This window comes from Rousettus aegyptiacus, unplaced genomic scaffold (genome assembly GCF_014176215.1).
Source record: "Rousettus aegyptiacus isolate mRouAeg1 unplaced genomic scaffold, mRouAeg1.p scaffold_m13_p_3, whole genome shotgun sequence".
NCBI lineage: Eukaryota > Metazoa > Chordata > Mammalia > Chiroptera > Pteropodidae > Rousettus > Rousettus aegyptiacus.
Window position 1 is genome coordinate 124,911,124 of NW_023416306.1, and position 12,917 is coordinate 124,924,040.

General features: G+C 35.5%; 1 pseudogene; it reads right to left on the minus strand.

The window, feature by feature from the left end:
• Positions 1-1,935: 1,935 nt before the first annotated feature.
• Positions 1,936-2,053, minus strand: LOC118601480 (annotated as a pseudogene).
• Positions 2,054-12,917: the final 10,864 nt, after the last annotated feature.

Genomic DNA, 12,917 nt, shown 5'->3' on the forward strand with positions numbered 1-12,917 from the left:
CCCAAGAACTCTACTACAAGGAGGTTCTGCATGAGAACCTCCACAAGGTCTGTTCTCCATTAATAGTCTCCATGCCATAAGCTGTTTGCCAGTAATAAATGTAACCAGGAAGATCCATCCTCTCTCTCCTAAATGCATGTGCATGCGCACTTTTAGAAAAAAAAAATAGATCATCAGGTACAAGGGTGATGAGAGACCTTACAGTAACAGATACGAGAGTGATAAGAGAACTTACAGTAAAGCAAAGACGTTCCCACCAGTATTGAAACTCTAATCATGACATCATAAAGCATCATTAATAGCTAATATCTATTGAGAACTTATATCAGATGCTGCTCTAAGTGCTTTGCATATATTGACTCTCCTAATCCTTACAACTATCATGTTAGATATGACTATTATTATCACCTTACGGATACAAAAAGTGAGACAGAGAGGTAAGTAATTTTGTCATTTTACAGCTAGTTCAGTGGTAGTCAGGATTTGAACCTAGTCATTCTCGCTCAATAGTCTGCGATTTTAGCCAGGATGCTGTGTTACCCAAAACACACACACACCAGTCTCACCAACTATGTTTTTAGCAGAAATCGCTTCCTCATAGCTTCTAGGAAGTGGGATCACTCCCAAGAGGTTTAAAAAAAAAAAAAAAAAAAAAACCCTTTGCTGTAAGACAGGATGATACTCTTGCTTAATTTTACCCCAAAGTACTATATGACCTGGAAGCAGCTGCAATTCAATTTGTTCTCAGTGAAAATTATCCTCTAGTATAGTGGTTCTGAAAGTTTAATGGTCATGACATTCACTTGTCCAGCTTATTAAAAATGCATTTGCAGGGGACCTAGCTTTAAGAGTCTGACTCACTGGATCTGGGATCAGGTCCAGTAATCTGTGCTGTTAACAATCCTTCACCACCATCTCCAGGCAAATCTAATGGAGAGGGCTCCCAGACCACACTATGTACGTCAAGTTGCTCCTAGGAACAGACAATTCTCATTATGAATTGGAGGATGGGGAGTTACATGAGATAATTCTAGTTATGAATGAGGCAGGATTTACATGAAACAATTCAAGTTGTTTTGAGGAAGCTTACATTGGTTCTTGGGTGAAATAAGACAAAAACAAGAACTGTGGCATTTTTAAAGTCAAAAAACTTAACAATTGCTAGGAAAATGGTAATATATTAGAAAGAGCATGAACATGAGAGTTAGAGAAATGTGTAATTGTACCCCAGACTTCCTGCTTCACTAATTGTGTGTCTTGGGGAACTGGGCCTCCATTTTCCTAATTGTAAACCTGAGGTGATTATTGCATACTATTTTGGCACAAGCTGAGACGATTTATATTTATTCCCACCACAAACCAGAAAAGTGGGCACATACCTTTATTTCCTGCCCAGGATGTGCACACAAGGCTGCAGGTGGAAGCCACCTTGCCACCATGAAATGAGCAGAACAAGAGAGGAAGCTTAGGTCTAACAGGATCACCAAATACCATTCCAGCTCTGCGCTGCCCACCTCTTGAGTTTTTACCAAGTATATAAAACACCAGATTTAAGCCATAGTCTTTCAAGTTTTTGTTACTTACCACTGAATGTAATTATTATCTGATACAATAGAATTATGTATGATTTTATTAGTTCTTTATGCCTTATATTTTTCCAAATATGGAAAGAACATTTCATTTGTTTCCACCCCCAGAAAAATCTGTATTATGAATTCATACTACAAAATCTTTCCTATGAATTCCCATTACCAATTTTCTTCTTTGTGGAGTCACAGAAAATGAAAACAGTTTATAAAAGAAAAAACACCTAGTATGTTTTTTTTTCTTTCTTTTTTTCTTTTCTTTTTTTTTTTTTTTTTAGGCAAGGCAACCCTTGGTTGACCTCACAAACTGCAAAGACCTTGTCAGCTTACAATCCCTTTTTATTTTTTCTGCCTACAGCACCTGTCTTCCTATGTGGTCTCCAATCCAAGTACTAACCAGGCCCAACCCTCCTTAGCTTCCGAGATCAGATGGGACCAGGCTTGTTCAGGGTGGCATAGCCATAGACTAGTATGTTTTCTTTGAGCAGTAGACAGTATGTTTATTTCATTTTTCCATGAAACTCTACTAATAAGCTAGCGAATGATTTGTGAGCATTTACAGAAAGTAGCCATCACTATAAAGTGGTAGGAATAAGAACAAGCCCTGTCAAATGAGTAGATTTACCTAAAAAATAAGTCTGTGACATTGATTGATCATAGATATGTTACAGATATCACCCCCGGATAAGATGGAGAAATGCGGATTGGCAGAAATTTGGCTAGGCAGGATTCTGATTGAACAATTATGCCAAAAGAGGGCCAGTTAATGAGTAGATGTTAAGGAAATTCAACAAAATTAGTATTTTATCAATATCCTGGAAAAAGATATTAAAAGCATGTTTGTCAACTTTGCAGGTAAGCTATGAGGAATAATTTGTTACAGGAAAGAATCAAGATCTAGTAATCTCCCAAAGATAGTTAATAGAGTTAAAAAGAACCTGGATTTTATGACCAAAAGAATGAAATATTCAAGAATGTTTTGTGAAGCCAAGCTTGTCGGCAGTTGATGCAATAAAGAGGACAAACTCCAAATAGCTGTACTGAAATGCCTAAAAAAGCTAATGCGAACCCAGGCTAATTTAACAAAAGCATAATTTTCTGATGGAGATTTGTTGTTTTGATCGATACCTTTAATAAAGGTATAATGTATTTGAAGCAGGTGAGTGCACTACGTACGGTTGTGTGTACTAGATCTGTGGTTTATATTATCTAAATCCTACCTGGAAATTCAAACCCTATACAAACTCTGGGACCAGTACTACCCACTAAGCAGCCCTCCTTTTATTCTCCTTAAATAGGTAATCCAACAGTTTAGTGCAGTGGAATAGATGGCGGAGAAAAATATATTGCATTCTTAGCTCCAAGATTTGATAGGCTATTGGAGATAGAAACATTAGGAACTGCTTACGAATAAGGAGATAAGGTATTTCTTCCAGCCCTGATTAGCTGGGTAGGAAGAGAGTTATTCTAGAGCAGAAAGAAAAGAGGACAGGAGACATGCTCTACTCCTGCCTACCTGGGCTGGACATTTGCCTGTTTGTCCTCAGATCTATTTCCTACCCTTCCCCTGACTTAGCTCCTTCATCATCTCCCTTCCAGGTACTGTCAGTTAATGGGAGTCACTGATGAAAGACTGGAGGAAATGAAGAGGGAGAGCTAGAATATTTCTGCTTCGTGACATTAGTTTAGGTACTGATTTCTGTAATAGGGCACTAGAAGCTCAAACAACAAAAATAGATAAATGGGACTACAAAATTAAAAAACTTCTACACAGAAAACAAAACCATCAATGGAGTGGAAAGGCAATCCACAAAAAGGAAGAAAATATTTACAAATCACATACAGGCATACTATGGAAATATTGCAGGTTTGTTTCCAGACCACCGCAATAAAGTGAGTATTGCAATAAAGCAAGCTGTAATATTTTTGCTAGTATAGGGTCTTGCCTTCAGTTTGTAAAAAACACAATACCTGTGAAACACAATAAAGCAAAGCACAGTAAAACGAGGCATGCCTATATCTGATAAGGAGTTCATATTCAAAATATATAAGAAATTCCTACAATTCATTAGCAAAAAAAAAAAAAAGTAACTTGGTTTTTGAAAAATGGGCAAAGGACTTGAATAGACTTTTTCAAAGATGACATACAAATGGTGAACAGATATATAAAAAGATGCTTATCATCAGGGAGATGCAAATCAAAGCCACAAGATATCACCTTACACCTGTTACCATAACTACAATTGAAAGAAAAAATAAGTGCTGACTAGGATGTGGAGAAATTGGAAAATTTACACACCATTGGTGGGAATGCAAAATGGTGCAACCACTATGGAAAACAGTATGATACTTGCTCTAAAAAGTAAAAAATGGAACTACACATGAGCTAACAACCCCATTTTTAGGTATATATCTGAAAGAATTTAAATAGAAATCCTGAAGACAGCTGCACTCCCATGTTTACTGAAGCAGTATTCACAATAACCAAGACATGAAAACCACCTAAATGTCCATTGACAGAAGAACAAATTTTTTTAAAGTGGCATATGTACACATGGTACATTATTCGGCCTTAAAAGAAGGAAATCCTACTATATGTGATAATATGGATGAACCTGGAGGACATTGTGCTAAGTGAAATAAGCTAGTCATAGAAATGTAAACACTGCATTATCCCACTTACATGAATTATCTAAAATAGTCAAACTTATAGAAATAGACTAGAATGGTGTTTTCGGTGACTAAAAACGGAGAAGTAGGGAGTTGCTATTCAATAATACAAAGTTCCAGGTATTCAACATGAGTAAATTCTAGTGATCTGCTGTAAAAACTGTACTTACAGTTGACACTATATTACACACTGAAAAATTTAAGAGTGCAGTTCTCGGGTTAGAAGTTATCACAATAAAAAAGCTTTGTAAGTGCCAAAGGGTGAACCTTTTAAAAATCAAAATATTAGAAGTAAATAGTATGGAAAAAGCTAAAGACTTAGGGAGTTGAAAGTTCATATTAAAGAACTCAAAACAATGGGAAGAGAAAGTTTCCAAAAGAATATCAACGATGTAAATGCCAACAACTGCCTAATAGCAGAAAAATCAATCATCTCAACAGAGGCAAAATATTTTTTGCTAAAATTCAATATCCATTCATAAATTAAAAACAAAGCACTAGTGACCCAGAAATAGGAAAGAATTCCCAAGTCTAAGATATATACAAAAGAAATCGCAAAAAAAAAAAAAAAAAAAAAAAATACTGAGGAGGAAGAGAAATAAATGAGATTGTTCGGTAAGACTGGATTTTTTTTTTTTAATCAATCTACAAAAATATATCAGTAGCAATTCTCTAGATCTAATGTGTCCAGAAAACAAAGTTACCATTCTTAATAGCAATAGAAAAAATAAAGTGCCCAGGTATTAGCTTAAAGAAACTAAGTCCTCTATGGAGAAATCTTTTTAAAATTTAATAAAGGACATAGAAGATGGCCAATATAGAGATTTCCATAATTGCAGGTGGGAGGAATCATTATAAGATACTATTTCATTTTCAGATTAATCAAATTTAATGTAACCCTAATCCAAACTCCAGTTGGATTCAAGGAACTCATTTAAGATAAGATGTGTATGAAAATAAAGGTACATGATTAACAAACATCCTTGAAAAGAATTAAGAAAATGTCTACAGACATGAAGATATACTGTAAAAACTGATAAAAATTAGTATGGTATTAGTACAAAAGCAGACAAATGATCTAATGGAATAGAGAGCTGAGATAGACACATTTACATATGGGAACTTAATATGTAATTTTTTTAAAAAAGTCACCACAAATCAATGGTGAAAGGGTAATTACTTAGATAGGGCTGGGAAAACTTGTTTATGCATTGAGAAAAATTTAAATGGAGTCCTATTTAACTCCAAAGCAGACTCCAAATGGAATAAAGACCTAAACATAAAAGGAAAACTAGAAAGTCAAAGAAAATATGGAAGGATAGCCTCAAGGTAAAGGCAGAAAAGAATCTCTTAGAATGACAAACACAAACCACAATGCAAAAAAAAAAAAAAAAATGGAATTTGACTATACCAAAATTAAGAATGTCTATACAAAAATACCATGAAAAGAGCTAAACAGATGACAGATTAAGAAGACATTACCAATGTTCAAACTTAATAAGGACCTAACATATTTTAAAAATGATGAATTCCTGTAAATCACTAAGATCAAAACTCCGGTGAGATAATGGTCAAAGAATATTAACAATTTATAGAAAAGGAAACCCAAAAAGCTAATATGCATATGAAAGAATGATCATACCTATTAGAAATCAGAAAAATGCAAGGTAAAATAATACTGTATCATTTTATGCCTAATAAACTGAGGGGAAATGGCTAGGCAATGCCAACATTTCCTGGTGCCTGTACAGACTGCTCTCTAGAATATCTGCACCAATCACTGGCAGCACTTAAATGAATTATATACTCTGACCTCAAAAACTCTACATGTAAGCAAATACCACAAAGAAATTCTCACACAGGTCTATTAGGAAACATATATAAAGATATTTATTGCAGTTTTATTTGTGATAGGATGTGAAAGAAGCTAATCCACATATCTCCCCACTCCCACCCCAGGAAAATGGATACACAATATATGATACACCACAAGGTACCATAATGGGGTAAGAAGTAACAGACTAGATGTATGCACTATCACAAAGATGGGTCACCAAAAAGCAGAGCTGAGAAACACATAGTATCTATATGATAAAGCACTAGTATCAAGAATATATAAAGAACTCTTACAACACAATAATTAAAAGACAAATAACCTAATTTAAAAATGAACAAGGATTCAAATAAATGTGTGTGTTTGTTGGAAAAAATAAAAAAATCAATAGTATACTATAAAAAACCATTTATATAAGATATATAGACAAGATAAACAATGAAGTCTGGAATTTGCTTCGAAATGATACAGGTAGAGTGGCAGTAAATGGAGAGTTTGGAGAAGTTACTAATAAAATAATCTGGGCTGTGAGTTTATAATTATTGAAGTTTGTAATGAATACAGAAAGTTTATAATTTTCTCTACTTTCGTATTAATTTTGTGTCATTCTTAAATGTATGTATACAAAATACAAATTTTATCCAAAAAAAAAATAGAGTACATAAAATGCACCAGAATGATTACCTGAGAAGTGGGAGGAGTGGTTTAGATATAAAACATATGCCAGTGATAATACATGTATGATCCTTCTTGTTAACTGGTATATTACCATTAATTTTTCACTTCAGAGAAGTTTCGATGTCTGCAGCGGTAAAAGGTTATTGTAGCATGCCCCATTACTTGGTAGTCATTGCTTTCACTTGCCAAAGCAAACAGATGAAACAATGTTCCTTAACTCAAAAATCCATTCAATACCATCACCCTCCCTTTAACACTATTTCCCAAGTGCCTTCTGTGCCACATATTTCACTATCGATTTACTATTACTGCTTAATATTTACTTATTTCTGAGTAATTGGTTTATTTTTTTCTCTTATGATTTTCAAACCTTAATATTTGCCCTTTATTCCTAAGTAACTCATGTTTTGCATATTTTAAAACACTCAACTTGAACAACACTAGAATGAAGGAGTAAAAAGAACTATTAATTACAATAAAATGTTGGCTGTTTTTATTTCATCTTCTAATATGTCTTTTAGACTTGAAGCCATACATGTGTTACTCTGAGAAGTAAACTGAACATTGCATATAATCAAACTCCACCAAATTCAAAACCAGCCGTGATATGATAAATCAATAGGTTTTCTGTTTACCCATTGTCTTAAATGGAAAAATAGACAGAATATAGCAATTATTCTGAGTCCTTAAGCAAATCTTAAAATAAAAGCATGGGTTCCAAAAGAGGACAGGTGGAAGGAATGAAATGTAATACAATTAAGGGTTCAAGCTAGGAGGTCTCAAGTGTTAGCCTACATCAGAATCACCTGGAGAGACTGTTAAATCACAGATTTCTGGGGGTCACCTCCAGAGTTTCTGATTCAATATGTCTAGGTAAGACCCCAAGAAACACTGTTCTAGCAAGTTCCCAAGTGGTGATGATGGTGGTAGTCCAAGGTTAAGACTCAAATCTCTCCACCCCGTGTCCAGGGCCCAAATTCTTGACTGCTAGAGTATACTGCCTACCATACTAAGATGATGTTTCGCTTAAAGCACTTTTTCCAAACTACCAAAAATGTGTTTAACATGCACATATATAAGAAAAGCCTAACAGGATTCACCAAGATAATACTCCACTTAAAGAAACTGGACTTCTAGAAACTTCGACGTGCCCAAATATTGTGCCAAACATTTTTAATTCACTCTTTCAACAAATGTTTATTAGAGACTAAACACGTGACCCAGCACTGTGCTAAGTACTGGCATACAATATGAAAGTAAGTCTTTACCTTCCTAAAGCTTACAATAAACTTTAAGAAAAAAAATAAAAGTCGCAACAGGGGCTCCATTGGTTCATGTGACATCTTCCAGCAAATTAGAAAAAGTTCCCAAACAGCAAATGGAGCCCTGGCTACGTTTTAACTCCTTATTTTACCCTGCGTTTTTCCCTTATACAGTGTACAACCTGCATAAGCAGACAGTTACCCTGAGACTCTTGTTTAAAGAAGGCCCTTAGGCTTAAACCTTGTCTTGTTTATTCCTATTTAATAAGCAATTGTCAAGCTCAACGAAGGATTTTCAAATCCCACAGGGTATTTCAAGGTTTTAGAGGCCTTTACAAGGTTGAGTGGGAAATCTCAGAAGCAAAGATTGGATAATTATATTTCTCTGTCTATGAGATACTCACTGTTTCCAGAAACTCATTTTTTTCCCCTATCACTAGTTTTTCTCCATTTTGCCTCTTCCAGGAAACATACTGTTTTTAATACTAACTATAACGATGTGAATGTACGAATATTTGTGTGGAACTATACAAAAACTATATGTAGTTCTTTCAATGTAATGTATTCATGTTATTTTGAAGTCAAAATGTTTTTCATTTCCAAAAATTGCATTATGCTGTATACTTTGCCTTGCTTTTCACTCACACTATATTTTTAAACTCTAAGCATGCAGTTGAATGTGTGTCTAGTTCGTTACTTCTAACTGCAGCAAAATATTCCATGGAGGGTATCTATCATATTGTTTTTTTCATTCCCTAAGCAATGAACACTTAGGTTACCATTGCTTAATAACCTCCAACAATATTATAATGAAAATTCAGGCTATTCAGGCTGGAATAATAATTACAAAATGAGAATCTAAACTTAATAATTACAAAACAAAAATCTAAACTTAAGCAAAAAATAACTTGATGCTAGAGGAAGTGTAACTGGAGTTGCCTTTGTAGGGCAAGCAAAGTAAAAGCAACAAAAACGACTCCTTCAAGAAACTGATAGGAAATGCGTTCTCAGAGGTATACTCCTGTAACCACTTAGAACCCGTGGACTGAGAAGAAACTATAAGTATCAGAAAGTTGAGGACGAATCACTTAGAAAAAATTAGTTTAAAAATTTAGAAAAGTGGTCATATTAACCTAGTAAATGGTATTTTTATAGCAACTATATAAGTAAAGGTAAGCCCTATCCCACTTAAAAGGATATCGCCCACCTGCTTCTTAGTTTATACATAGTGCTCGTTCTAGAATAGTTTTAGAATATAAGAAGAAAAACTGTTTTCAGTACTCAAACAGACCCTCATTATTTGTAGTCACCAAAGGTTCTCAAAGCTGCTGTACTTCAGAATCACTTATTGAAAAATTCTATCGTCAAGGCTTCAATGCTGGGCTACTTAACTCAGATTCTCTAGAAGTGAGCCCAGGAGTGGTGTATTTCAAAACTTCTTATGTAACGGAAATGTACAGATACTGAGAGAAATCACTGAGCTGACCACTTCAAGTAATAAGTACTCACTTAGAATGTTAATAAGGATATCGAAGGCAAATAACAGAAAACATTGCCTCAAATCGCCAAAAACAATGAGGGAATTCATCAGCTCACCCAGTCACAAGTCGTCAACGCAGGAAGACTTCTGTAAAGATGCATGCAGGTCGCTGCCATGTATCTGCAAAGCTCTGCCATAACTGCTCTAACTGAGGCCTTCTACTTCAGGCTGGTAACAAGATGATTTGTAGCCACTTCAACACCACAAATCCGAACACACCCAGGAGCTGTTTCTGTACGGCAAGGAAAGCTTTCCCAGAAGTCCCCGTTCTATAACCACTCAAAGCTAATTGGCCAGACCTGGGTTCCAAGACGGTGATTACCAAAAACTAGTGGAGGCTGACGGTTCTCACTCTTGATTGTACATTAGCATCACCTGGAGAGTTTGTTAAACCACAGGTCACTGAACCCTATCCCCAGTTTCTTATTTAGTTTGATGCACTTTGAGAACCACCTACTGAAAATGAAAGCCGCCCTCCCTAAAACAGAGGGCTATGTGAAAGAGTAAATACCTGTGGTCGTTTAAATATGCCCACAAATTTGTTGACACTTCTTTCAAAAGGTAGACTCTAATTCCCCTTTCCTCAACTGTGGGCTGGACTTAGGCTTAGTTAAACTTAACTTCTAACAAACAGAATAAAGTGGAAGTGATGGTGTATGACTTAAACAGTAGTCTCTAAAAGACGGAGGCTTCCATCTTGGTCTCTCTCTCTTAAATCACTCACTCTAAAGGAAACAAATGGCCATGTGGTGAGGAGACCAAGGAGAATGGCAAATGGTTAAGAACTAAGGCCTGCAGCCAACAGCCCTGTGAGCAAGCCCTCCCCAAAGCAAATCCTCCAGCTCCCGTCTCAAATGACCGCAGCCCTTACCATTTTTCTGACTGCAAACAAATGAGACACTGAGCTAGAACCCCCCAGGTTAGCTGCTCCTGAATTCCTAACTCACAGAAGCTGTAAGATTATAAATATTTGTTGTTTTAAGCCACTAAGTTTTGAGGGTAATTTGTTATGAAGCAATAAGTCACTAATACAATTAAGTGAACAAAATTGGAAAGAAGGAGAGAAACCATCTTGAGTAATCCACAGTGTCTGGTGCAGCCTGCTTCGGTTTATGAAGGTTTACTGTAAAAACACACATGCCTAGAAACTCAGGAAATCCAATTGGATTTTAAGAAACAACAGGAACTTAAAGGGCTTTTGATGTCCAAGAAACTTCTAAAAATCTCAGCATCAGGAGCTCAGGGATTTTTACTGTCCTGCTGCCCCATAGACTAATTCAACTCTGTCTTCTGCTGCTAGTCTCATAACCTCCACTTCTTTTTTTCTGGTTTGTGCCTCTCCCCAGGGTTTCTGAGACTTTCGTTACTACTGCGGACAAGCATCAGCAATTTTACCTGGGAGGGTGCCTGAAACACAACTTTGGGCCCCACCCCAAACCTACTGAATCAGATTCAGCATTTAAGTTATGGAAATTCTGCTCTACATCATGAACATTAGGCTTAAAGTCCCATTCTTACTTCAGTGTTTCCTAAATTTTGATGTACCTTGTAATTATCTGGGATCTTTAAAAAATACTAATGCCAGGCTTTCGCCCAAGACATTATGTCTCGATATGTACGAGATAAAACAGGCCACTGGAAGTTTTAAAAGTTTCCAGGTGATTCTGATGTCCAATAAAGTTCAGGAACTACTAGTTTACAACTTTTTTTCCTTGGTATTTCCCAATTAAATTTCAAAAAAGAAAGAATTTGATTAACCTGTTTTACTTTTTTATACAAAGGCATGCCATGGGCCTTCAATCATTCTATAAATTAACTAATTTTAATCCAATTAATTGTGGGAGGGTGAATATTGAGAGATTATATGACCACTGCCACTCAGAAAAACTATAAGGAATATATTTTCCTTTAGTGCAATGTTTCTCAATCTAATATGCACATTAGAATAATCTGGGAGCTTTAAAAATCTCAATGCCTAAACCCTACTGAAAATTAATTCATAACCTCTGGGTTGAATCCAGGCAACAATGGTATATTAATCTGCACAGATGATTCCAATTTGCAGTCAACACTGAAAACCATTTCTAAAATAAATAGTGGGCACAGCAGTGGACATATCTCAATAAAAATTATTCCAAAACAAATACAAATCACAATTACTTTGGCTCTAAAATCAAGGTAATTTATTTTTGGCCTCGATCCAAAATTGGTTGAGTGAACAAAAGCATCAGGTAAGGGAAACAACATAGGTTTTAAATGACAGACCTGGGGTTTAACCCGGTGGTTGAGTGGATTAGGGTAAATTTTTAATCTTGAAAAATTTTAGTTTCCTCATTCACAAAATGAAGATTAAACCAATCTACTCAAAGGGTTATAAGACTCATAAATTTTGTAATGTACATAAAATACCTTAGACATTGTAGGCGATCAGATGTTATTTGCTTCCTCTGCATGTATGGGGGCATAATTTTCTTTAAAAAAGTGTAATTCTGGGTATAATTGGATGTAAATCTCTCACCAATTTATGGTATAGGAGTACTATAATTATTCCAGTTTGACACGAGAAAACTGAAGCTCAAAAAAGATTAAATAATGAGTAATAAAGCTGAGATTCAAACACAGGTTATCTAACTCCAAAGCCCAAATTATCAACCATCCCACTGTACCCGTCTCTAAGATAATAGCTACCTTCTTCCTGTCATAAAAGACAAATACGGGTGTGCATGCTGGAGAGAACTGAGGTGTTGGGAAGGGGGAGAGTAATGTCTTTAGTGATGTGATGTGGCATATGTGCTACCAGCGTTCTGGCAATTATTGTGCTCTTTTTCTTCCTTCAGCCCAAGCTATCAATTGCAGACCTCTCAGACCTGTCTTAGAAGGCCACAACGTAATTCTTTAAAGGTGGTACTGTCAGTGTATTTCTGAAAAATCACCAGAATGTTTATTTTTTCATACACGATCCTTGCCTACATAAGCATAACATACATAGTCTGTATTTTAAGAAACTAAGAAACGTAAGAAATACAAACCTATAAATAACCATTTTTACTTAACCTCTACCCTCTGTCTTTCAATTTCATTCAAGTTCTCTCTCCTATAGAAGTCAATTACAATTGTCACTTGATTTTTTTGGATATATCTCTTTTCTTGTTTATCCTGCTTCTGCTATCTTGTTGTAGTTAATTCTTGCAATATCTCTTGGTAAATTCATTAGCCAGGATGATTTTAAATTTAACTAAATTTCATATGTGCTTCTTTGCATCATTTCAACACACTCATCCCTGTATTACCCTTCAGCTTAAGACACATGCAGAAAAGATGTCTATCAAGACTTACAGACTTAAGAG